The sequence below is a fragment of the Oryx dammah genome, unplaced genomic scaffold (genome assembly GCF_014754425.2).
Source record: "Oryx dammah isolate SB20612 unplaced genomic scaffold, SCBI_Odam_1.1 HiC_scaffold_18, whole genome shotgun sequence".
Lineage (NCBI taxonomy): Eukaryota > Metazoa > Chordata > Mammalia > Artiodactyla > Bovidae > Oryx > Oryx dammah.
The window spans coordinates 23,841,334-23,866,676 of NW_024070202.1; the positions used below are offsets into that span (position 1 = coordinate 23,841,334).

The window sequence follows — 25,343 nt, forward strand, 5'->3', positions numbered from 1 at the left end:
TCCATCCATGGGATTCTCCAGGCAAGAATACTGGAGTGGATTGTCATTTCCTTCTCCAGGAGATCTTCCCGACCCAGGGATCAAACCCAGATCTCCCACATTGCAGGCAGATGCTTTAACCTCTGCACCACCAGGGAAGCCCTTTAGTAAGTGAAGGACCTAAGCAAAAGTTAGAAAGTTTTTAGTGGAGAAGTCACACTTATACCTATATATTTAGCTGAAGTCTAAACAGAAAATGTTTAGCGGAATGAAAAAAAATGGTTGAAAAACAGCTTAGAAAACACACATATTTTGGAGGTGGGGAAGGTAAGAAATATCATAGCAGAGACAGAGAAGTAGCTATCAGAGGTAGGAGGGTAACCACACACGGAGTGCTTGAAAAATGAAAGAGAAGAAAGTTTCCATCTGGTGCTTTCTGAAAATACAGAGAACATGAGAGTAAAAAGAGTAAGGACATACACGAAACAATTTTATTTGCTAGTTATCTTTTTAAAAACAACCTGTGGAGTATTCAGTATCAGACACCAAAGTGTAGGTGAAATATAGGGACAAGAAAATGAACCTAGCAGGTATAGAGTAAAAAGAGAGAGAGAGAGAGAGAAAGCAATGAGGAGAAAAAGAAAGACTGATTGAGAGGGTATTAAGAGTGAAGGAAAGACTTGTTTTGCTTTCTCTGCAAAGGGCACGCCTGAGTACACCAGCTGGGAATTGTACAAATGAAAATGAAGGAAACTGATGTAGAACAGTTCCTGTAAAAATTGGCTAAATTGAATCAAAATCACAAGTGAAACCTGAATGAATACAGACGTATTTTAGGAGCAGAATGGAGAGGAGGATGAAGAAAAAGAAAATCTTGGGAAGCTTCTCTCTGTTGTAACAGTGGGGACTTGGGGAATGGCAGACAAGTATCTCTAGAGGGCGCTTTCTGTTCCTTTTCTCAGTCCTTAAATGTCCTCCTTAACTTTGACTTGTCTATATAGCACATTCTTCTGCTCTCTAAAGAAAACATGAAAGGAAGAAGAGGAATCAAGAAGGAAACGATCACAATTTACGATTGCATGTAAACAAAGGGCAGGCTCCTCTGCCTGCTCAGCATCCTTTCCACCCTCTTTTGCGAGTGGATGTAGACTTCCGTTTGGGAAACTCTCCTTCTATCATTCTGTATCAACCTGTTCAAATCATTACTCAGGGCTCCAAGTTTCTAGGCCAATAAAACTTGCCTTTACAGGAATGCAGAGTTCCAAAGAACAGCAAGAAGAGATAAGAAAGCCTTCCTCAGCCATCAATGCAAAGAAATAGAGGAAAACAACAGAATGGGAAAGACTAGAGATCTCTTCAAGAAAATTGGAGATACCAAGGAAACATTTCATGCAAAGACAGGCTTGATAAAGGACAGAAATGGTATGGCCCTAACAGAAGCAGAAACTATTAAGAAGAGGTGGCAAGAATACACAGAAAAACTGTACAAAAAAGATCTTCACAACTAAGATAATCACAATGGTGTGATCACTCACCTAGAGCCAGACATCCTGGAATGTGAAGTCAAGTGGGCCTTAGAAAGCATCACTATGAACAAAGCTAGTGGAGGTGATGGAATTCCAGTGGAACTATTTCAAATCCTGAAAGATGATGCTGTGAAAGCACTGCACTCAACACGCCAGCAAACTTGGAAAACTCAGCAGTGGCCACAGGACTGGAAAAGGTCAGTTTTCATTCCAATCCCAAAGAATGCTCAAGCCATCACACAATTGCACTCATCTCACATGCTAGTAGAGTAATGCTGAAAATTCTCCAGGCCAGTCTTCAGCAATACGTGAACCATTAACTTCCAGATGTTCAAGCTGGTTTTAGAAAAGGCAGAAGAACCAGAGATCAAATTGCCAACATCTGCTGGATCATGGAAAAAGCAAGAGAGTTCCAGAAAAACATCTATTCTGCTTTATTGACTATGCCAAAGCCTTTGATGGTGTGGATCACAATCAACTGTGGAAAATTCTGAAAGAGATGGGAACCAGATCACCTGATCTGCCTCTTGAGAAACCTGTATGCAGATTAGGAAGCAAGAGTTAGAACTGGAGATGCAACAACAGACTGGTTCCAAATAGGAAAAGGAGTACGTCAAGCCTGTATATTGTCACCCTGCTTATTTAACTTCTATGCAGAGTACATCATGAGAAACGCTGGGCTAGATGAAGCACAAGCTGGAATCAAGATTGCTGGGAGAAATATCAATAACCTTAGATATGCAGATGACACCACTCTTATGGCAGAAAGTGAAGAGGAACTAAAAAGGCTGTTGATGAAAGTGAAAGGGGAGAGTGAAAAAGTTGGCTTAAAGCTCAACATTCAGAAAACGAAGATCATGGCATCCGATCCCATCACTTCATGGAAATAGATGGGGAAACAGTGGAAACAGTGTCAGACTTCATTTTTGGGGGGCTCCAAAATCACTGCAGATGGTGACTGCAGCCATGAAATTAAAAGACACTTACTCCTTGGAAGGAAAGCTATGACCAACCTAGATAGCATATTGAAAAGCGGAGCCATTACTTTGCCAACAAAGGTCCATTTAGTCAAGGCTATGTTTTTTCTAGTAGTCATGTATGGATGTGAAAGTTGGGCTGTGAAGAAAGCTGAGCGCCAAAGAATTGATGCTTTTGAACTGTGGTGTTGGAGAAGACTCTTGAGAGTCCCTTGGACTGCAAGGAGATCCAACCAGTCCATTCTGAAGGAGATCAGCCCTGGGATTGCTTTGGAAGGACTGATGCTAAAGCTGAAACTCCAGAACTTTGGCCACCTCATGCGAAGAGTTGACTCATTGGAAAAGACTCTGTTGCTGGGAGGGATTGGGGGCAGGAGGAGAAGGGGACGACAGAGGATGAGATAGCTGGATGGCATCACCGGCTCGATGGACTTGAGTTTGAGTGAACTCCGGGAGTTGGTGATGGACAGGGAGGCCTGGTGTGCTGCAATTCATGGGGTCGCAAAGAGTCGGACACGACTGAGTGACTGAGCTGAACAGAACTGAACTTACAGGATTAGTCTAGGAGTATTACACCAGGATAGAGAATGATTAAAGTAAAACTATTGTATTTGTAGCTTTTATAGAAGCATGCTCAGTTGCTCAGTTGGGTCCTCCTCTTTGCGACCCCATGGACTGAAGCCCACCAGGATCCCCTGTCCATGGAATTCTCCAAGCAAGAATACTAGAGTGGGTTATCATGCTCTGCTCAGGGGATTTTCTTAACCCAGGGATCGAACCTGGGTCTCCTTCACTGCAGGCAGATTCTTTACCGTCCGAACCACCAGAGAAGCCCCAGATGACTTCAAACCTTCAAATGTTCTTCTTGCATGCTTTTTTAGCATTCTGTGTGCAGACTTTATATGATATAAAGTCATCTTAGTCATCAAATTTCAACTCTTCAAAGCTAGACTACTTCTTCGTTAATATTTCTGTTCCATGCATTTTATTCTGTGCCAATCAAGTAGGTGATGAATATATATATATATATGTTTTCCACAGTATGAAAGAAATAGTAATAAATCAGATCTTTTTCCTGCATGTTACAAAAAGTTAGCCTCAGTGTTAAAATAATCACTTGCACTTATTTTGGAAACATAAAGTTAGTGATTTGTGAAATGTCCAAAACTCCCTTAAGTGTTTTATTCTTAACCTTGGTGGTAAAAATGTTTTTCTCCACTTAAAATCTTCTTTATGCAATACTCAAATTCTGAGAAAAATTTAACCGAGCAGAGAGACTGGCAAGAGTGGCAGTGTTCTTTCTTTCATGACATTAAAAAATATATATAATATATATGTTCTCTAAAACATCTGATACATGTCACATGTGTTATCTCATTTGTAAACTAGGATGATGATTAATACCAGCTTCGTAGCATTGTTGCAAAAATTAAATGAAATAATACACATGATACACCTAGACAGAACCCTAACAAACACGCCATGAATGAAACATCTGTGCCTTGCCTTTTCTTCCTCTACTGTTTTTACAGCCTCTGTGCCCAGCTATAGCGTATGTAAACCTGCAGACAACACACAAGGACCCGAGTAGGCAAACGTGTTAATGCTCACGGATGCGACTAGCGACACAGAAACCATGGAGGTTCTGCATGTTATCTGTACCTCCTCAACACACACACAATTTCAAATTGGTTAAAAATATGAATATGTTGTCCATGTCCAAAAGTCCCTGAAAGGATTTTTAAATGCAGTTTTAGAAATGACATCCAAGAGAGGAAAACAGCAAGTAAGAAGAGCCCTACAGTAAAGACTATTAGGCACTGGAGTTGGGCTGACTGAAATAGATGAGCAGATAACAAGGCTTGAGTCTCCCTCATAGACAGGCTTCCCTGGTGGCTCAAATGGTTTAACAAAAAAAATCTGCCTGCAATGCAGGAGACCCCGGTTTGATCCCTGGGTTGGAAAGATCCTCTAGGGTAGGAAACGGCAACCTACTCCAGTCTTGCCTGGAGAATTCCATGGACAGAGGAACCTGGCGGGTTACAGTCCATGGGGCTGCAAAGAGTCGGACATGACTGAGCAACAATACTTTTCAGAAGAAATACATAAAACTTTCAGTTGCATTGTTTTTCCTGTCCAATAAAGCAGATCATATCAACAAATGTATAAAGTTAAATATTTTATTCTGGAGACACAACAATATTTTTCTGAAAGAAACATTTGTCTGGGACCATATTTTGCCAAAAGCATCAAAAGTCACTATTCAAAATTTAACATTTCCTATGTTACCATTTTTTTAAATGACTAAGGACACTGATAAATCCTATTTCAATTCAAATATATATATTTTATCATAGTAAGATGTGATTCTAGGTATTTTGTTTCATGGGAACATGAAATTAAAAGGTTTTTAATAATTCCTTAGACTGTTCCTTTCAAGTAACATATATCCAAAATAAAACTTTGATTGAATATAAATTTATTATTTGAAGTCTCAAAGTGTAACAGATCATACCTTTATCTTCAGCATTTTTTCCACTGAAGTATAATTGATTTACAGATCATACTTCTTGTAATGGTAAGGATCATGATTTAAATATTAGATGTGAGGAAAGCAGAGTTATATTTTTTCATGAAAATTTATGAGATGAATTACTTATTCTTGCTCAGAGCAAAGGTCAACTAACTTCAATAGAGCATAGACAGTGGGAATGATTACAAAAAGAACTGATATTATCATAAGAACTGCATCTGTTCAAGCACATATAAAAAATTATTAAATCAGTAGTGTCTTATATAATGAATAAGAATCTTAACTGGAGATTGTTTGGGGGAGGATTTATGAAGAGACTGTCTTATCCATAAAAGAATTCAATGTGTGATTTTAATGGATGATTTTTTTTATAAAAGATGATTTTTAAAATAGTAATTTAAATCAGAATTCCTATCTTGTGTGTGTGTTCAGTCGCTCAGTCATGTCCAGTTCTTTGCAACCCCATGGGCTGTAGACCGTCAGGCTCCTCTGTCTGTGCAATTTTCCAGGTAAGAATACTAGAGTGGGTTGCCATTTCCTCCTCCAGAGGATGTTCCTGACTCAGGGATCGAGCACACGTCTCCTGCATTGGCAAGCAGATTCCTTACCACTGCACCACCTGGGAAACCCCTGAGGCTTGTAGAATTAAGGGGTGCTTAAATGGATTTTATAGAGGGTGTTCACTGCAGAAAACATGTACATAATTTATACATGTGTACGTTGTTCATGGAGATAGCTGATAGTTTACAAAAATTCTTGAGGTGGTTCTCAGGTAATTAATAATGATTGAAATATTGGTGAATAATATCCAGTACTAACTTAAGTTTCTTGTCACTCATTCTGAAAAATCCTCTGGAAGTGACTAACTAGGTAGAAAGGTCAATTCCTAATCACTTAAAATAATGATCACATAAGATTTTAAAAATAATACTAGATTTTAGAAATTGGTTATAATGGAAAGATACAAAAATTATACTAAACAGTTTAGATAAAAATTAACAAAGTGTATGCTTAGAAGCAGTATAGATTTAACAAGATATAATTTCACAATTTACTAAATTATTACTTTGAACACAACTTAAGTAAGTCAATTTTAGAATCCAATTAGTAATAGTTTCTTTGGAGCTATACTCATTTACATTAATCTAGTTCACAGATTTATCTTTGCTATTGCATGAAAGATTTATCAGTTCAAATAAACTGAGGAACATAAAGTGACAGATATTGTTTGCCCACTCAGTAGCAATTTTCCCCAATCTTACCTTCCTTTTTAACAGAATCATAAATTTATTTTTAAAAGATTACATTAGGCAAATAATTTGTTATGTAAAATGAGCCTTTGTCCCCACACTAGATCCTGAATCATGGATGTCCAAAATGAGGAACTTTGTCCTCCTTTGCCAGTGACAAATTTCTATTGAGACCTGATGGAGGTTTTCATATCAATTCAAAAGAGAAAGAGGCATGAGGAGGTGAAACATGCATTGAGAATTGCTTCTCTCTTACATTGGTCAAAGACATGATACATAGAGGAGCAAAAACAATCCTTAGGCCATCAGAGAAAAAGAGTAAAAAGTTGTGTAATATAAATTTGAGTAGCATTCTGACTTGTTGAGCCTTTAAATTGCCTAGAATTGCCTAACTCTAGCTTCTAGTTCAGGATAAAAATAAATTAATGAATATTCCTACTGTTTAAGACACTTTGAGGAGAGGTTTCTATTACCTGCAGCTCAAAGCATCCCAAATGAGTCCATGGCATACTATCTTCAGGTTGTTCTACATGGAAATATTCCTACAGCTGAACTTTGAGTTTTATTCATAATAATGTTTTAAACTACAGATAAGCAATATTTAAATAAGTCTATTATAATTTCAACCACATATGTTGAAACATATAATCATAATCATGAAAATTCTAAAGTTTTAGATATAGTATTTTAAAAGAATTGCATATAAAATGATGAATCAAAAGTGTGTTAGAGAGCTAGAATACTGAGTGAATATAAAAATGTCTTTATAATATTTTCAAGTATAAAATTGAATATAGAGGGTAAAAAACATTGAGAAAAGGAAATTTTTCATTACACTTCTTATTTCTTACTCCTAAAAAAGAGCCTGACACTAAAATAATGCATATAAATACTCAATAAATAAATGAATTAATGAAGCAAATTTCTCCAAAGAAAGGTTATTATAACAAAATGTACACAGAAGATGGAAATGCAGGTTAATTTAACAGGAATAACACTATGTTCATTCCTGTTCACTTGTATTACTATATTATCAATAATAACAATTTTATTTGAAAGTTATTTCTCATATATATTTTTGATAAAGGGATACTTGAGAGTCATAATTTCCCTGTTTTTGTTTTAATATTGTGATATATCCCAACAGGGCCTAGCAATTATTGATTCAGTCTGCAATTCTGTTTTCTCTTCCATTTACTGTTCTCAATATACTCTGCCCCAGCTTGCTTTCGAGGTGGCGCTAGTGGTAAAGAGCCTGTCTGCTAATGAAGGAGATCCATGAGATTCTGGTTTGATCGCTGGGCCATGAAGATCTCCTGGAGGAGGGCAGGATAACCCAATCCACTATTTTTGCCTAGATAATCTCATGGTCAGAGAAGCCTGGTGAGTTGTAGACCATGGGGTTGCAAAGAGTCAGACATGGCTAAAGCGACTTGGGCACGTGTGCAGCAGTCCTTTGAATCCTCCAAACAAGCTTCTGCCTCAGGGCTTTGGCACTTTCCGCCATCTCTGCCTGGAATTCTCTTCCAGATAGTCTCGCCCCTAGATATGTGCATGACACAGTTTCTTATTTTACTTCAGCATCAACTCAAATGTTATCTTTCCTAAGGTCCTTCCTTCATCACTTTAAAATACCTTCTCCATTTCACTTGCAATCTTCTTCTTTTCAAAGAACAAACATAAATGAGTCAACATGAAATGAAGGACAAGCCCCGAAATGAATGCAAAGATGTGCTCTACTTTATTCATACCTGGAATAATTTAACAAGCACACTGTAACTGCTCATTAAATATTTACTGGATAACCAACTGACTTATTGAAAAAAGTGTAAGTTTATTTTCTTTATTTTTGTATTTAATATAGAGAGGTATAAAAAAATATATGTACAGATTCCTTCACTTCAGATATAATGAAAGGTCATTTTCTGTTGTAATATTGTTTTTAGAAGGATGAAAACAGAGGTTATTAAAGTTAATGAAGTCTTAGTTTTAGAATGGAAAAAATCATGTTTATACACATCAATGAATTTATATTCTGAATTCTAATGCTATACATAATATGTCATAGGAAAATAAAACCTCACAAAAAATTTCAGATTATCGTAATAAATCAAGTGTAGCCTACAATAGATAACAGTGATTATAAGTAAATGGTTATTTTATAGACATATTTTCTGTTCAGGGAATGTATGAACGCATAATCCAGAAGAAATTATCCACATTATTTTTATTGTCAGGGTATGATGAAGATGAGTCTTAGACTGTGGTTTCTAGATGGTGTGATAATATGCATATATTTTTTGCCAGATATTTGGTGAATAGAACTTTGATTGTAATGCCTGTTTTGAGATAACAAAGCACATGTGCAAGTATCACTCATGCATTTTCACAATCAGTGTCCCTCAGTGGTTTGGTACAAAAGGCAATTGTACCAACTCAGGAGAGTCAACTGTACTACTGAATTTTCAAAACTCTGCTGATTCAATTGTTAAACACAGCTATTGCTAAAATTAACTTACAGTTAAACAAGGTACATTAAAATAAAGTGAATAAATATGCAAATAAATGTCTTCTAATTACTACATTTTACTATTATCAAGTGCATTTCACTCCTCTCTTGGTCCCCACAATTCTTTCCTTCACAGTGTTATTTGACTTCTCTTTAGCTGTGGATTACTCTTAAGCTATTACCCTACAAAGACTGTCCCTCCTTCTCTCAAGAAATGTGCCCATCAAAGGTCACTTTATCACTGTAGCAGGGTTTTTCTGGGGGTCATTGTTAAGTAAATTCAGGATCATTGTCAATAGCATCTAGACAATTAGATTTCATTGAATGACCTAATAAATTCATTAGTGTTGTGCTTTATTATCGCAATGTTTCACATACTTTACATGAGGAATTGCATTCAAACCTCAGAATAACTCTACATACTAATGCCAATATTCTGTACATGGGAGGATTGGGAAAAATAGAGACTCACTAGCTTATCTACTATTACAAAATTTGTAAATGGTAGATTCAGGAACCCAGCATTATTTGGACCCACTTAAACACAACAGCTTGCATTAGAACTTTTTGGATGCTGCAATTAGCTAATTAAAGAAGAAATCTGTGATACTTGTGAAGAGATGCACTAAGCAATAACTGCTGATGATAAAATTTGGGGGGAATTTATAATAAGGAGTTTAAAGTTATTCTTCTGGATGTTTCTGTTTTTTTGGTTGTCAAATGATCCTTTATTTTTCTTTTTCCTTTGCAGTTCTTAACTAGTGGGGCACTCCACTGCGCCACTGTTGATATCATCTATGATGTCATGAGGGTGGTGGCCATCAACATTGCAGCCCACAGACTGGGAGGTCCCCAGGATCTCTTTAATGGTTCCAGAAAGTTCTCTAGCTAGAGACAGATGCCGCATCTGCCAGGCAATGTTGACGATCTCATCAAAAGTGATGTTTCCACTGTGCTTAATGTTTTTCTGCTTCTTTCTGTCCCTTGGTGGTTCCTTGAGGGCTTTGATCAGGGCAGAAGCAGAAGGTACCACCTCAGTCTGGGCTTGTCTGTTCTGAATGGTAGGTTTCACTGTAATCCTCAGACCCTTCTAATCACCAGTTGCCTTGGCGATGTCATCACCGACCTTTTTTGGAGACAGACCCAGAGGGCTGATCTTGGGAGCCAGGGCAGACGTAGCACCGACTTCCCCACCGGTGCACCTCAGGTACACGACTTTGATCTTGTTGGGATCGAATTTAGGCGGCATGGTGGAGGTGGCTGGTGTTGGATGAACTCGGATTCCAAAGGACCGAAGAAAGTTGCACCTTGCCTCCTCCGAGCCGAAAGCTGAAAGCTGGATTTTGTTTTAAACGGGATATTTATGCTACAATTTGATGTAGAATAAAATTTTAAAATTATTTGATATGGGGGGACTTCCCTGGTGGTCCAGTGGTTAAGAATCTGCCTTCCAATACAGAGGAAACCAGTTTAATCCCTGGTATGGGAACTAGGATCCCACATGCTTTGGGGCAACTACTGAGCTAGTGGAGGTGATGGAATTGAGCTGAGCTATTTCAAATCCTAAAAGATGATGCTGTTAAAGTGCTGTACTCAATATGTCAGCAAATTTAGAAAATTCAGCAGTGGCCACAGGACTGGAAAAGGTCAGTTTTCATTCTGATTTCAAAGAAAGCCAGTGCCAAAGAATGTTCAGACTACCACACAACTGTACCCATTTCATATGCTAGCAAAGCAATGCTCAAAATTCTCCAAGGGCTTCAACAGAACATGAACTCAGAAATTCCAGATGTTTAAGCTGGACTTAGAAAACACAAAGGAATCAGAGGTCAAATTGCCAATATTCACTGGGTCATATAAAAAACAAGAAAATTCCAAGAAAACATCTACTTCTGCTTCATTGACTATGCTAAGGCCTTTGACTCTGTGGGTCACAACAAACTGGAAAATTCTTCAAGTGATGGGAATACCAGACCACCTGACCTGCCTCCTGAGAAATCTGTATGCAGGTCAGGAAGCAACAGTTAGAACTGGACATAGAACAACAGACTGATTCCAAATTGGGAAAGAGTAAATCAAAGCTGTATATTGTCACTCTGCATATTTAACTTATATGCAGAGTACATCATGTGAAATGCCAGGCTGCATGAAGCACAAGCTGGAGTCAAGACTCCTGGGAGAAATATCAATAATCTCAGATATGCAGATGACATCACCCTATGGCAGAAAGCAAAGAGGAACTAAACAGCCTCTTGATGAAGGAGAAAGAGGAGAATGAAGAACCTGGCTTAAAACTCAACATTCAAGAAACTAAGATCATGGCATCCGGTCCCATCACTCCATGGCAAATAGATGGGGAAACAATGAAAACAGTGACAGACATTATTTTAAGGGGCTCCAAAATCTCTGCAGATGGTGACTTCAGCCATGAAATTAAAAGACACTGCTTGGAAGAAAAGCTATGACAAAACTAAACAGCATATTACAAAGCAGAGACATTACATTGCCAACAAAGGTCCATTTAGTCGAAGCTGTGGTTTTTCAGTAGTCATGTACGCATGTCAGAGTTGGACCATAAAGAAGGCTGAGTGTCAAAGAATGGATGCTTTTGAATGTGGTTCTGGAGAAGACTCTTGAGAGGCCCTTGGACTTCAAGGAGATCAAACGAGTCAATCCTAAAGGAAATCAATCCTGAATATTCACTGGAAGGACTGACGCTGAAGCTCCAATACTTTGGCCACCTGATGCGAAGAGCCAGGTCATTGGAAAAGACCCTGCTGCTGGGAAAGATTGAAGCAGGAGGAAAAGGGGATGACAGAGGATGAAATCATTGGATGGCATCACTGATTCAAAGGACATGAGTTTGAGCAAGCTCCGAGAGATGGTGATAGACAGGAAGCCTGGCATGCTGCAGTCCATGGGGTCTGAAAGAGCAGGACAGGACTGAGCCACTGAACAACTGAGCCCACGCTCCACAGCTGGAGAGCACATGGGCTCTGGAGCCTGCACACCATAAGCAGAGGAGCCTACGCAGAAGAGCCTGAGAGCTGCAACAAAATATCCCACACGCTGCAGCTTAGACCTGATGCAGCCAAAAAAATAAACATCACTGACTCGATGGATGTGAGTCCGAGTGAACTCTGGGAGTTGGTAAGGGACAGGGAGGCCTGGCGTGCTGCGATTCATGGGGTCACAAAGAGTCGGACACGACTGAGTAACTGAGCTGAACTGAATATATTTTTAAAGTATGTGTTTATTAAGTTCTTTTTGTGTGCGCTTTTGGATTTTCATGATCTGCTCATCACCTCCAGTAGAATGTAAGCTTGACCTTTGACAGAAAGTTTTCAGAAAAAAAAAAATGACACACCAATTCTTGCAGAGAAAAATCAATACACCGTCTGTTTTTTTAACTATCACATTTTTCTTTAGGCCAGACTCCACTTGCTTTTACACTTATTTCTTAATATATTTCTATTTTAATCACGGTAATCTTTGTTTTAAACTGATTTCACTCCCCTTAAAACACACACACATGCTGCATAAAAACAAAAATTCGGGCGTCCCTGGTGGCTCAGGGGTAAGGAACCTACCTGGCAGTGCTTCAAACACTGGTCCAGGAAGATCCTGCATGCCGTGGAGCAACTAGCCCCGTGTGCCACAACTATTGAGCCTGTGCTCTAGAGCCCAGAAAACACAACTACTGAAGCCCACACACCCTAGAGGCCCATGTTCTGCTACAAAAGAAGCCACTGAAATGAGAAGCCTGTGCACTGCAACTAGAGAGAAGCCCCCGCTCACCACAAATAGAGAAAAGCAGCAAATATTCAGCACAGCCAAAATAAATAAATAAAATTTAAAAATATATAAATTAAAATAAATTTAAATCTACACATCATAAGTTGTAGTTGATTCTGTATCTTTTTAATGTGATATAGCTCAATGACAGCATCCACAATTCCCATTTCAAAACTATAAGCGTACAGTTCAGTTCAGTTCAGTTCAGTTGCTCAGTCGTGTCCGACTCTGCGACCCCATGAATCGAAGCACGCCAGGCCTCCCTGTCCATCACCAACTCCTGGAGTTCACTCAGACTCAAGTCCATCGAGTCAGTGATGCCATCCAATCATCTCATCCTCAGTCGTCCCCTTCTCCTCCTGCCCCCAATCCCTCCCAGCAACAGAGTCTTTTCCAATGAGTCAACTAGGTGGCCAAAGTACTAGAGTTTCAGCTTCAGCATCATTCCCTCCAAAGAAATCCCAGGGCTGATCTCCTTCAGAATGGACTGGTTGGATCTCCTTGCAGTCCAAGGGACTCTCAAGAGTCTTCTCCAACACCATAATTCAAAAGCATCAATTCTTTGGCGCTCAGCTTTCTTCACAGTCCAACTCTCACATCCATACATGACCACTGGAAAAACAATAGCCTTGACTAGCCGGACCTTAGCCGGCAAAGTAATGGCTCTGCTTTTAAACATGCTATCTAGGTTGGTCATAACTTTCCTTCCAAGGAGTAAGCGTCTTTTAATTTCATGGCTGCAGTCACCATCTGCAGTGATTTTGGAGACCTCCCCCCCAAAAAAAACACTGTTTCCACTGTTTCCCCATCTATTTCCCATGAAGTGCTGGGACCAGATGCCATGATCTTCATTTTCTGAATGTTGAGCTTTAAGCCAACTTTTTCACTCTCCTCTTTCACTTTCATCAAGAGGCTTTTTAGTTCCTCTTCACTTTCTGCCATAAGGGTGGTGTCATCTGCATATCTGAGGTTATTGATATTTCTCCCGGCAATCTTGATTCTAGCTTGTGCTTCATCCAGCCCAGCGTTTCTCATGATGTACTCTGCATATAAGTTAAATAAGCAGGGTGACAATATACAGGCTTGTCGTACTCCTTTTCCTATTTGGAACCAGTCTGTTGTTCCATGTCCAGTTCTAACTGTTGCTTCCTGACCTGCATACAGATTTCTCAAGAGGCAGGTCAGGTGGTCTGGTATTCCCATCTCTTTCAGAATTTTCCACAGTTTATTGTGATCCACACAGTCAAAGACTTTGGCATAGTCAATAAAGCAGAAATACATGTTTTTCTGGAACTCTCTTGCTTTTTCCATGATCCTCTGGATGTTGGTAAGCTTCAACATCTGGAAGTTCACGGTTCACACATTGCTAAAGCCTGGCTTGGAGAATTTTGAGCATTACTTTACTAGCGTGTGAGATGAGTGCAGTTGTGCGGTAGTTTGAGCATTCTTTGGCATTGCCTTTCTTTGGGATTGGAATGAAAATGGACCTTTTCCAGTCCTGTGTCCACTGCTGAGTTTTTCGAATTTGCTGGCATATTGAGTGCAGCACTTTCACAGCATCATCTTTCAGGATTTGAAATAGCTCCACTGGAATTTCATCACCTCCACTAGCTTTGTTCATAGTGATGCTTTCTAAGGCCCACTTGACTTCCCATTCCAGGATGTCTGGCTCTAGATGAGTGATCACACCATCGTGATTATCTGGGTCATGAAGATCTTTTTTGTACAGTTTTTCTGTGTATTCTTGCCACCTCTTCTTAATATCTTCTGCTTCTGTTAGGTCCATACCATTTCTGTCCTTTATTAAAACACAAGTATCAAGACCTCAAAATTTCTGACTGTTTTGCACCCAAAGAATCTATGTCATCGTGAAAGTGGGGCAATTGAAACATTTCAGAAGGAGACATGACCTGTCCACAGTTACATAGCCAATGAGTAATAAAAAAAAAAAAAGAAAGAAAAAGAAAATTACTCTGTCTTTTGAAATTCCTTTCTCAACACTGTACCAATATCACTTGGCAAGATTCTTCTAACATTTGAATCAAGTTTCTTAATCTGTTGTTGTTATACTGGATTGATTCATCAAAAGTAGCCACTTTATACTTTTCATCAGACAGAAATAGTGGAAAAATGTTTCCAAATAAAATAGTTTGTTTCTAACATGCAAGAAATAATAAGTTACAACCTAAGAGAATATTTAAATAATATTGTATTCTTTAAAAATAAAAAAAATTCACATAGCGAGATTGTTGTTAAGACAAGTGATTAACAAAAAAAGGCAAAAAGTCTGAAGAAAGAATTATCTGTTGTATACAGTTTCAAGAACTAGTAGAAAAGCAAAATTCTAATTTTTATAGTGAGTCATCTTCTTATTTTTACTAAGCATCTTTATAATGTTTCAGTTTGTTATGCTTAAACCTAAAAAGTATAAGGTCTGTTTAGGGATCTAAGAGCCTAGCAACAAGAATATTGTTTTAAGCCATTTGTCACTTTGCTTGTAAAACAATTTCCTTTACAAAAACAAAACTGTTCTCTTATGAGTCTTTTAATTTATGTTTCTGTCATTCCACTTGTTTCTAGATGAATTACTGTTCAAATGTAAATTTCTACCTAATAATTTATTTTTGTATCCTTAACTTTTTGAAACATAGAAAATATGTATACATATATTTAACCACTATTCTTGTATTAATGAGATTTATTCTGAATACACTTGAGTCAGGTTAATGTAATTATATGATCATATAATAGAATGTCGGAGAAGGCGATGGCACCCCACTCCAGTACTCTTGCCTGGAGAATCCTATGGACGGAGGAGCCTGGCAGGCTGCAGTCCATGGGGTCGCTAAGAGTTGGACATGACTGATCAGCTTGACTTTCACTTTTCACTTTCATGCATTGGAGAAGGAAATGGCAACCCACTCCAGTGTCCTTGCCTGGAGAATCCCAGGGATGGGGGAGCCTGATTGGCTGCCGTCTATGGGGTCGAACAAAGTCGGACACGACTGAAGCGACTTAGCAGCAGCAGCAGCATAATAGTATGTACTGAATAGTATCCACATAAGAAAACACTCTTCTTGGTTTATATACATGAAGCCCTTTAAAATCAAACAAATCTGAAAATATATGTGGTTATCTTAATTTGTATCATAAATAGTTTATCATGTATCTTCAAATAGAAGTTCATGAAAAGCAAATGCTGAAAGAGATATATAAGACATAGCTGAATGTACTCAGTTCCAGTATTTTTGTCCAATCATTTTTTTTTTTTTAATATGGAACACTTCACAAATTTGCTTGTCATTCTTGAGCAGGGGCCATGCTGATCTTCACTGCATCATTCCAATTTTAGAATATGTGCTGCTGAAGCAAGCCCTATCCATGCATCTCTCATTTTTTCTTTATTTTAGAGGATTCAATAACTCCAATCAGTCCATTACCATTCATCTACGGCTTTCATTGCACAACTTTCCATGTTAATTCTTAACCTTTCCCAGTCACTGGCTTCCACATAAAACCCGCATATTATGAAGACCCAAAGCGAAATATACTCCTCCCAAGGTCAAAATAATAAAGGGTTAAAAGTCATTTGTTTAACCAATACACCTGGAGCAATCCCCTCTATTAATAGGTAGTTTACAAATCTAAGTATAACATATTGACAATTGTATTTTCCTATCTGAAGAGAAACTTGTCAAGAGAAGAAAAATAATTCTTGAGGTCTAGAAAATGTGGTTCAATAGGAAGACTGTATCAGAGTATCCAAAATAGAATAATTCTGAGATTACAAACATCCTAATGTTACCCTTTTCTATCTCCACTGCTTTTTTTTCTTAATCTGGACTGAAAGATTATTTACTTTAAATCCACTCATTATGAAAATTCATAACAACTCTTCCCTCTTATGTTTCTACTGAAATTTTACTTTTTAACTTCAAACTTTTTAGCATGGCATTTAAAACAGTGACTTGGCAGACGAATCCTCTAGAAACCCACCCTCCATGCCACTGAAATATGCTAAGTCTCTGTATTAACTACAACATACAAAAATTTAACACTTTACTGGGTTAATTAGAATGTGGAGGACATTTCCAAATTGTAAATTCACAACAACAAACATGGAGTTTAACTTTCAGCAGAAATAACAGACAAGAAAATCTTAAAGTGTTTTATCTTAAGATATTAGTAATCAGAGATCAGGATGTTATTATAGGTTCCCCCAAGTATCTGAAGAAGCTAACGCTTGCCATCTTAAGTTCAGGACCCATAGGAAGGTCCCAGAAATGCTTATCTAACTGACTTAGGATGTGGTACAGGAATCAGTGTTTTTTTAAAAAAAAACTCCACCAGTTATTCCTACCATGCAGCTAAGACTGCAAACTCCTCAGCAGAGCAAGGCTTCTTAAAGTGTGCTCCTTGGACCTGCAGCATGAACAGCACCTGGGGACTTGCTGGAAATATGGATTTCAGCCTTTCATACCAGCCTTACTGAGTAAGAGACTCTAGGGTTGGGACCCAGACATTTGTGATTTACTAAGCCCTCCAGATGGAGGAGCCTGGTAGGCTGCAGTCCTACCAGGTCGCTGGGAGTCAGACACGGCTGAGCGACTTCCCTTTCACTTGTCACTTTCATGCAGTGGAGAAGGAAATGGCAACCCACTCCAGTGTTCTTGCCTGGAGAATCCCAGGGACGGGGGAGCCTGGTAGGAGGCCGTCTATGGGGTCACACAGAGTCGGACACGACTGAAGCGACTGAGCAGCAGCAGCAGCAAGCCCTCCAGATGAATTCTGCTGCTGCTCTAATGTGAGAAGCACTCTATCAGGGGACCAAAGAAGCCTTCTCTAAAGAAGTTTCATCCATGTAGGGTTCTCAGATTTAAGTATGCATGAAGAGAGAAAATGATGTAGATCTGCTTGTTCAAGTAAAAAACCTGGGTGTCATCTCTGACTCTTCGACCTCCACATTAAATTGCTCTCTATGTGCCGAGATGCTGCACTTCTAAGTGACAACTGATGTCCATGGTGATGGTCATGACAAAGAGTCTTTTAGTCATGGGTAGAGAGCACTTTGGAGAGATGAGCACTGAGGATGAGTTTGGAGAAATACATTAAATATTAGGTAGAGAGTTATGAAATGAGGCTGAAAAATAAAAAGTTATGCAAAGCCTTGCAAGGAGCACCAAGGTTTTGAGTTTTATCATATTACAGTAAGCCGTTAATTGATTTAAGCAGTGTAAAGATGAGATTTGCATTTAAAATAATCACTCCGGCCACAGAATTGAGAATAAACTGCAAGAACAGAGAGAGTGAAACTTAGAAGGTTAACAGGAGGCTCTTAGAGTCACTCTGTTAAGCATGGTGGTTCTTTTGGATTACAGAGCTGGTGTCAAGATAAGTAAATGTGGACCTAGTTGAGACATTCTGGAGGAAGAACCAAATCCAATAATTATTTATATATTAGATATTCAGTTCAGTTCAGTTGCTCAGTCATGTCCGTCTCTTTGCGACCCCATAGACTGCTGCAGCACACCAGGCCTCCCTGTCCATCACTAACTCCCGGAGTTTACTCAAACTCATGTCCACTGATTTGGTGATGTCATCCAGCCATCTCATCTTCTGTTGTCCCCTTCTCTTCCCACCTTCAATCTTTCTCAACATTCGGGTCTTTCAAATGAGTCAGTTCTTCGCATCAGGTGTCCAAAGTATTGGAGTTTCAGCTTCGGCATCAGTCCTTCCAATGAATATTCAGGACTGATTTCCTTTAGGATGGACTGGATGGATCTCCTTGCAGTCCAAGGGATTCTCAAGAGTCTTCTCCAGTACCACAGTTCAAAAACATCAATTAGGTAAAGACAAAGGAGATAAGAAGAATATATAATAAAATATATTAAATATAGAATATATAAAATATGTAAAGTAGATGCCTACTAGATATCTAAGTGGGGATTATGAGTAAATAGTTGTCTACATATGTCCAGAGATCTGAAGAGAAGTTTAGGTTCAGGATCAAATTTAGATGTCACTGGTATGTAAATATTTTTCCAAATACATAGAAGCTGCAGGGAGAACACACAAACAGGAGCTGGTATACAGTTGAGTCTGAAGAAAGTCTAAAATTAGAAGGTTCACTAGAGAAAGAGTGGCCAAGAAAAGAGTCTTAAGCCAAAGAGTTAGGAAGAAGTCTCAATAGGGCTTCCCACTTGGCTCAGTTGGTAAAGAATCTGCCTGCAATGCAGGAGACCCTGGTTCGATACCTGGGTCAGGAAGATCCCCTGGAGAAGGGATAGGCTACCCACTCCAGTATTCTGGCCTAGAGAATTCCATGGACTGTATAGTCCTTGGGGTCGCAAAGAATCGGACATGACTGAGCAACTTTCACTTTCACTTTCTCAGAAGACTGTCAGGTATAAAGAAAACAAAGTGTCTGGAATCACGTGAGATCAACTGTGATAAATTGTTGAGACATCAAATAAAATTAGGACTTGGAAGCACACATTTGATTCAACAATGAAGATAATTTGTAGGTGCCAGTCCAATGGAAACTTTAGGGCAGAAGCCAGAGATTTTTCAACTGCAGAGTGAAGAAGAGAAGTAGAGAGAACCCCTGTGAACAATTCTTGTCAAAGTTAGTGCTTCACACAATACTGTTTGCTAGTTGGCTATACCCTAGATCAAAATTAAATAAAAAAATTAATAGTGCTTCACAATCTCTTTTGCAAGCTCAATTCTTTTAATTTCTTAAATCTTGGGATTCAGCTCTTTGACTTTCATTCTACACACTTTTCATAAGTTATCAGAACTATACTTTTCCCGTTAAGTAAAACTTTGATCTCAGAAATATTTCTTTGTATTTGCCCAAGTTCTTTCTAGAAATAGATTTCTATTTTCAGTGGTGCTTCAACCCCAACTCTTCACCCCAAATAAACACATACATTCTTGTTCATCCTCCTGTTTTCCTTTCTTCTGTGATTGGCATGAACTTCAACAGAGTTGCTCAAGTCAGAAACTCGGGAGTTATCTTTGACTTTCTAGTCTTCACCCTGACTAAGTACAGTCATTCATACATCCTGTTGATTTCTGACTCCCTTACCACTCTATCAAGTACTCTATTCATATGTCAGCCTTTGTTTCAATCCTTTTTTAAAATATTTTTTCAACTTACCTGCATTTTGGTTTTCCAATCTACAGTGCTCTTTCTCTCACAATTTATTCTTAAATAAATTAAATTAAATATATTAAATTAAATTAAATATATTCCATGAATCTAACTTGATCATCTTATTTCCCTTCCTTGAGATATTTTAGGGTTCCTCCTTGTAACCAGAAGTCTATAGTTTTTTAGCAAAACGTGCAATTTGTAAAATATCACTATTTGACAACCTAGTGAAATCATATCCTACCACTTTCACTGTCATGCCCAATTCTTAAACCATAAAGCATCTAGTTTCCTAAAGCACTGTATTATTTCTGTTTGCTCTCACATGAACCCTTTCTTTTATTTTTAAAACTCTACGTTTTGGGCACACCATCAAAAATTACTTTCTACTCATCTTTCAAAACTCAATTTAGGTATCCAGCTCTCGACTCTTTGTCACTGAGTCATGTCTGACTCTTGGCAACCCCATGGATTGTTGTCCACCAGGTTCCTATGTCCTCGGAATTCTCCAGGCAAGAATACCAGAGCAGATTGCCATTTCCTTCTCCAGGGGCCCTTCCTGACTCAGTGATTGAACCCAGGTGTTCTGTATTGCAGGGAGATTCTTTACAGTCTGAGCCACCAGGGAAGCAGGTATATTTTCCCACATTAACTGAGTTTTTAGCCCATTCCCCTTCCCAACCTCTGCTGTTGGGTCTCTTTCCCAGGCTTACATTGTTTGCACCTTTGCAAACTGTAATTGTGTGTTAACTTGTCCCCTTGACCACACTGTGAGCTCCTTTTTTCTGTGGCACTAGCACTTGTCATATAGGAATAATTCTGTTAATACTTGGAAAGGAAATGGGTAAATACTACACGTATTAAAAATGGTTGCTTTGCTATTGTATTAAGAGTCAAAAAGAATGTTGTTGGAAAATTATTTGTTTTCAAAGTAGGGTGAAATTATTAAGCCATGTACAATGGTTTAAAACAAAAAATGATAGTTGGAGACAGATGGTTTTGATTCAAAATCCAACTATAATGTAATAGTCAATGTCCTAGGAGAACCATTTAACCTAAGTTTGTCACTTAAGAGATTTAATGACCCTATAGGATGGTGTAATAGACTAAATGTGTCCTCCTCAAATTCCTATCATGAAGTCATAAGCCCCCAACTCCAGTGTGGTGAGATTTGGAGGTGGGACCTTTGGGAGGTAATTAGACATAGAAGATGTCATGTGGGTATTGTCTCATGATGGGATCAGTATACTTATAAGAAGAGGAAGAGACCAGAGCTTGCTGTCTGTTTCTCCCCATTAGAGGATATAAGAAGAAGATGGCTGACTTCAAGGCAGGAAGAGAGTCCTTACCAGGAAACCTAGGTGTTTGCACTGAGATCATGTACCTTTCAGCCTCTAGAATAGTCAAAAATATTTATTGTTTAAGCTACCCAGGTTCTGAGATTCTAATATAGAAGCCTGAATGAATTAAGACGATGACCAACATCATAGGATAGCCAGGTTTTAAATAAGATACTGCATAAGAAAATGATTTATGTTCTGTGTTGCTTTTAGCAAATATTGGCTACAATTTTGAAGACCCAGTTCATGAAGCTATTGAAGAGGCAAAACAAGGACAAAAAATCTAGGTTTACTTACTCTTAGTTCAATAGGTTTGGTTTGAGCATAGCACTGCTTGGATCTTCTAACCTTCCAGTGGGGCATGTAGGCCTAAAGAGGCCACAATTCATCTCTCTGACTAACTGGTCCTTTCCATTTTTCAATGTACTATACAAATTGTGATGTTTCATAACTGTGCAGTGACTGCATCAAATTTAGATATCACTAGCGTACAAAACCAGCCCACCTCCCCCTTACTTACTGATGGTCTGTCCTGGTTGTCTGGCTCTGAGTGGTTTTAAAGTAGAACACAAACAGGATTTTGGACAGGGAGCTGTAACCCTGATGCTATTGGCTAGAGGCAGGTTCAATGTCCTTTGGAACCAAAGAGGGCCTGTTTATGGCTATGAAAATGGCTTTCCAACTACTCCCGCATCAGCTGCGTGGTAGTTCAATGATACTGTCTGAATTATGGACACAAGGGTCAAATCTCTGAGTTTCCCTTGAAAATTTTGTTTTATGTTGCTTTGATTACTTGCAAAGTAAAAAGTTGACATACTTTGAGGGGCAATGACCTAGCCAAAGGATTTGCTGCCTGAAGGGTAGAGTATCTTAAACTCAACAGGAGGAAAAAACTCATTACATACACCTTCAGTGCCCTTGAGCCATCTGCAGTGGAGGCCAGTCCTCTGATGCCACAAACCCTCTATTTGGCAAAATTTAATGCTAATATTGAACAGGTCCAACTTTTCACTGGGGGATAGAGTCAACCTTCTTGGCTGAGAACAGAAAAGCCAATCCTATAAAATGCCAGTCCTATAAAATTTTACTTCATGGACTAACGGTGACTTATCTGGAAGGACAGTCAAGTTCGCTCAAAGAACCAGCAAAATTGCTCCAGTTCAAACTGACTGACTTCAAAAAACACCTGAAAGTCATCTCTGAAGACTGCAAAGCAGCAGAGAGAGGAGGGAGACATTTAATGATATTCATGTGAACACGTAGCTTCAGGAAAACCTAGAGCTGCTTGTCCAAGAAGATGCCAGCTGGAAACAAAAAGTTCAGGAGCTGGGACAGAAAGATATGGTTTAAAACTTCAACAACCAGTGAAAATGGAAGGCAGTGATAAACAGAACAGGATAAAATGTCTGACTGAAACTGTGCTAAGATGACAGTCACAGATGATACCCAGGATCATGTAAGTTTTTGCCGTACAAGCACTATAAACAGAAGGCATATCTGAAGGTGGGCATCTCTTCATTTGACTTTAGGCCTTTAGAATGTAATTCTTTAGAAAGAATGATCACAAGTGCCATTGACGAAGCCAGTATGAGATATATATCTTCTGGGGGACAGTAATATCTGTAACATGGAAAAAGTGATCATTTTAAGAGAGAGATTAAAACTAACATTGGCAAAGCTCAAGTGAGGCTATTTGACACTTTTCAAAGACTTTTGAATACAGTGATTTATGTAAACAAATCTTCACCAAATCGAAACTAGTTTTGCCTCCTCACAATGACTCTGATGCCCACATGGTCAGTTCGGTTCAGTTCAGTCGCTCAGTAGTGTCCGACTCTTTGCAACCCCATGAATCGCAGTACACCAGGACTCCCTGTCCATCACCAATTCCTGGAGTTCGCTCAGACTTACATCCATCAAGTCAGTGATGCCATCCAATCATCTCATCCTCTGTCATCTACTTCTCCTCCTGCCCCCAATCCCTCCCAGAATCAGAGTCTTTTCCAATGAGTCAACTCTTCGCATGAGGTGGCCAAAGTTCTGGAGTTTCAGCTTTAGTATCAGTCCTTCCAAAAAACACCCAGGGCTGATCTCCTTCAGAATGGACTGGTTGGATCTCCTTGCAGTCCAAGGGACTCTCAAGAGTCTTCTCCAACACCACAGTTCAAAAGCATCAATTCTTCAGCACTCTGCTTTCTTCACAGTCCAACTCTCACATCCATACATTATCACTGAAAAAACCATAGCCTTGACAAGACAGACCTTTGTTGGCAAAGTAATGTCTCTGCTTTTGAATGTGCTATCTAGGTTGTTCATAACTTTTCTCCAAGGAGTAAGCGTCTTGTAATTTCATGGCTGCAATCACCATCTGCAGTGATTTTGGAGCCCAGAAAAATAAAGTCTGACACTGTTTCCACTGTTTCCCCATCTAGTTCCCATGAAGTGCTGGGACCAGATGCCATGATCTTCGTTTTCTGAATGTTGAGCTTTAAGCCAAATTTTTCACTCTCCTCTTTCACTTTCATCAAGAGGCTTTTTAGTTCCTCTTCACTTTCTGCCATAAGGGTGGTGTCATCTGCATATCTGAGGTTATTGATATTTCTCCCGGCAATCTTGATTCCAGCTTGTGCTTCATCCAGCCCAGTGTTTCTCATGATTTACTCTGCATAGAAGTTAAATAAGCAGGGTGACAATATACAGGCTTGACGTACTCCTTTTCCTATTTGGAACCAGTCTGTTGTTCCATGTCCAGTTCTAACTGTTGCTTCCTGACCTCCATACAGATTTCTCAAGAGGCAGGTTAGGTGGTCTGGTATTCCCATCTCTTTCAGAATTTTCCACAGTTTATTGTGATCCACACTGTCAAAGGCTTTGGCATAGTCAATAAAGCAGAAATAGATGTTTCTTCTGGAACTCTCTTGCTTTTTTCCATGATCCAGTGGATGTTGGCAATTTGATCTCTGGTTCCTCTGCCTTTTCTAAATCCAGCTTGAACATCTGGAAGTTCATGGTTCACGTATTGCTGAAGACTGGCCTGGAGAATTTTGAGCATTACTTTACTAGCATGTGAGATGAGTGCAATTGTGTGGTAGTTTGAGCATTCTTTGGCATTTCCTTTCTTTGGGATTGGAATGAAAATGGACCTTTTCCAGTCCTGTGTCCACTGCTGAGTTTTCCAAATTTGCTGGCATATTGAGTGCAGCACTTTCACAGCATCGTCTTTCAGGATTTGAAATAGCTCCACTGGAATTCCATCACCTCCACTAGCTTTGTTCATAGTGATACTTTCTAAGGCCCACTTGACTTCACACTCCAGGATGTCTGGCTCTAGGTGAGTGATCATACCATCATGATTATATTGGTCATGAAGATACTTTTTGTACAGTCTTCTGTGTATTCTGGCCACCTCTTCTTAATATCTTCTGCTTCTGTTAAGTCCATACCATTTCTATCCTTTATTGAGCCCATCTTTGCATGAAATGTTCCCTTGGTATCTCTAATTTTCTTGAAGAGATCTCTAGCCTTTCCCAATCTGTTGTTTTCCTCTATTTCTTTGCATTGATGGCTGAGGAAGGCTTTCTTATGTCTTCTTTCTATTCTTTGGAACTCTGCATTCAGATGCTTATATCTTTCCTTTTCGCTTCTCTTCTTTTCACAGCTATTTGTAAGGCCTCCTCAGAAAGCCATTTTGCTTTTTAGCATTTCTTTTTCATGGAGATGGTCTTGATCCCTGTCTCCTGTACAAATGTCATGAATCTCTGTCCATAGTTCATCAGGCACTCAATAAGATCTAGTCCCTTCAATCTATTTCTCACTTCCACTGTATAATCATAAGGGATTTGATTTAGGTCATACCTGAATGGCCTAGTGGTTTTCCCTACTTTCTTCAATTTCAGTCTGAATTTGGTAATAACGAGTTCATGATTGGAGCCACAGTCAGCTCCTGGTCTTGTTTTTTTTGACTGCATAGAGCTTCTCCATCTTTGGCTGCAAAGAATATAATCAATCTGATTTCAGTGTTGACCATCTGGTGATGTCCATGTGTAGAGTCTTCTCTTGTGTTGTTGGAAGAGGGTGTTTGCTATGACCAGCGCATTTTCTTGGCAAAACTCTATTAGTCTTTGCCCTGTTTCATTCCACATTCCAAGGCCAAAATGCCTGTTACTCTAGGTGTTTCTTGACTTCCTACTTTTGCATTCCAGTCCCCTATAATGAAAAGGACATCTTTTTTGGGTGTTAGTTCTAAAAGGTCTTGTAGGTCTTCATAGAACCATTCAA

General features: G+C 39.0%; 1 non-coding gene and 1 pseudogene across 1 annotated transcript; both read right to left on the bottom strand.

Annotated features, from left to right (window-relative positions):
* Window positions 1-9,484: 9,484 nt before the first annotated feature.
* LOC120878029 lies at window positions 9,485-10,097 on the bottom strand (annotated as a pseudogene).
* A 5,741-nt stretch (window positions 10,098-15,838) lies between these two features.
* On the bottom strand, window positions 15,839-15,941 carry LOC120878320. The gene has a single exon (XR_005724525.1). It is a non-coding gene; the product is annotated as a U6 spliceosomal RNA (small nuclear RNA).
* Between the last annotated feature and the right edge of the window lie 9,402 nt (window positions 15,942-25,343).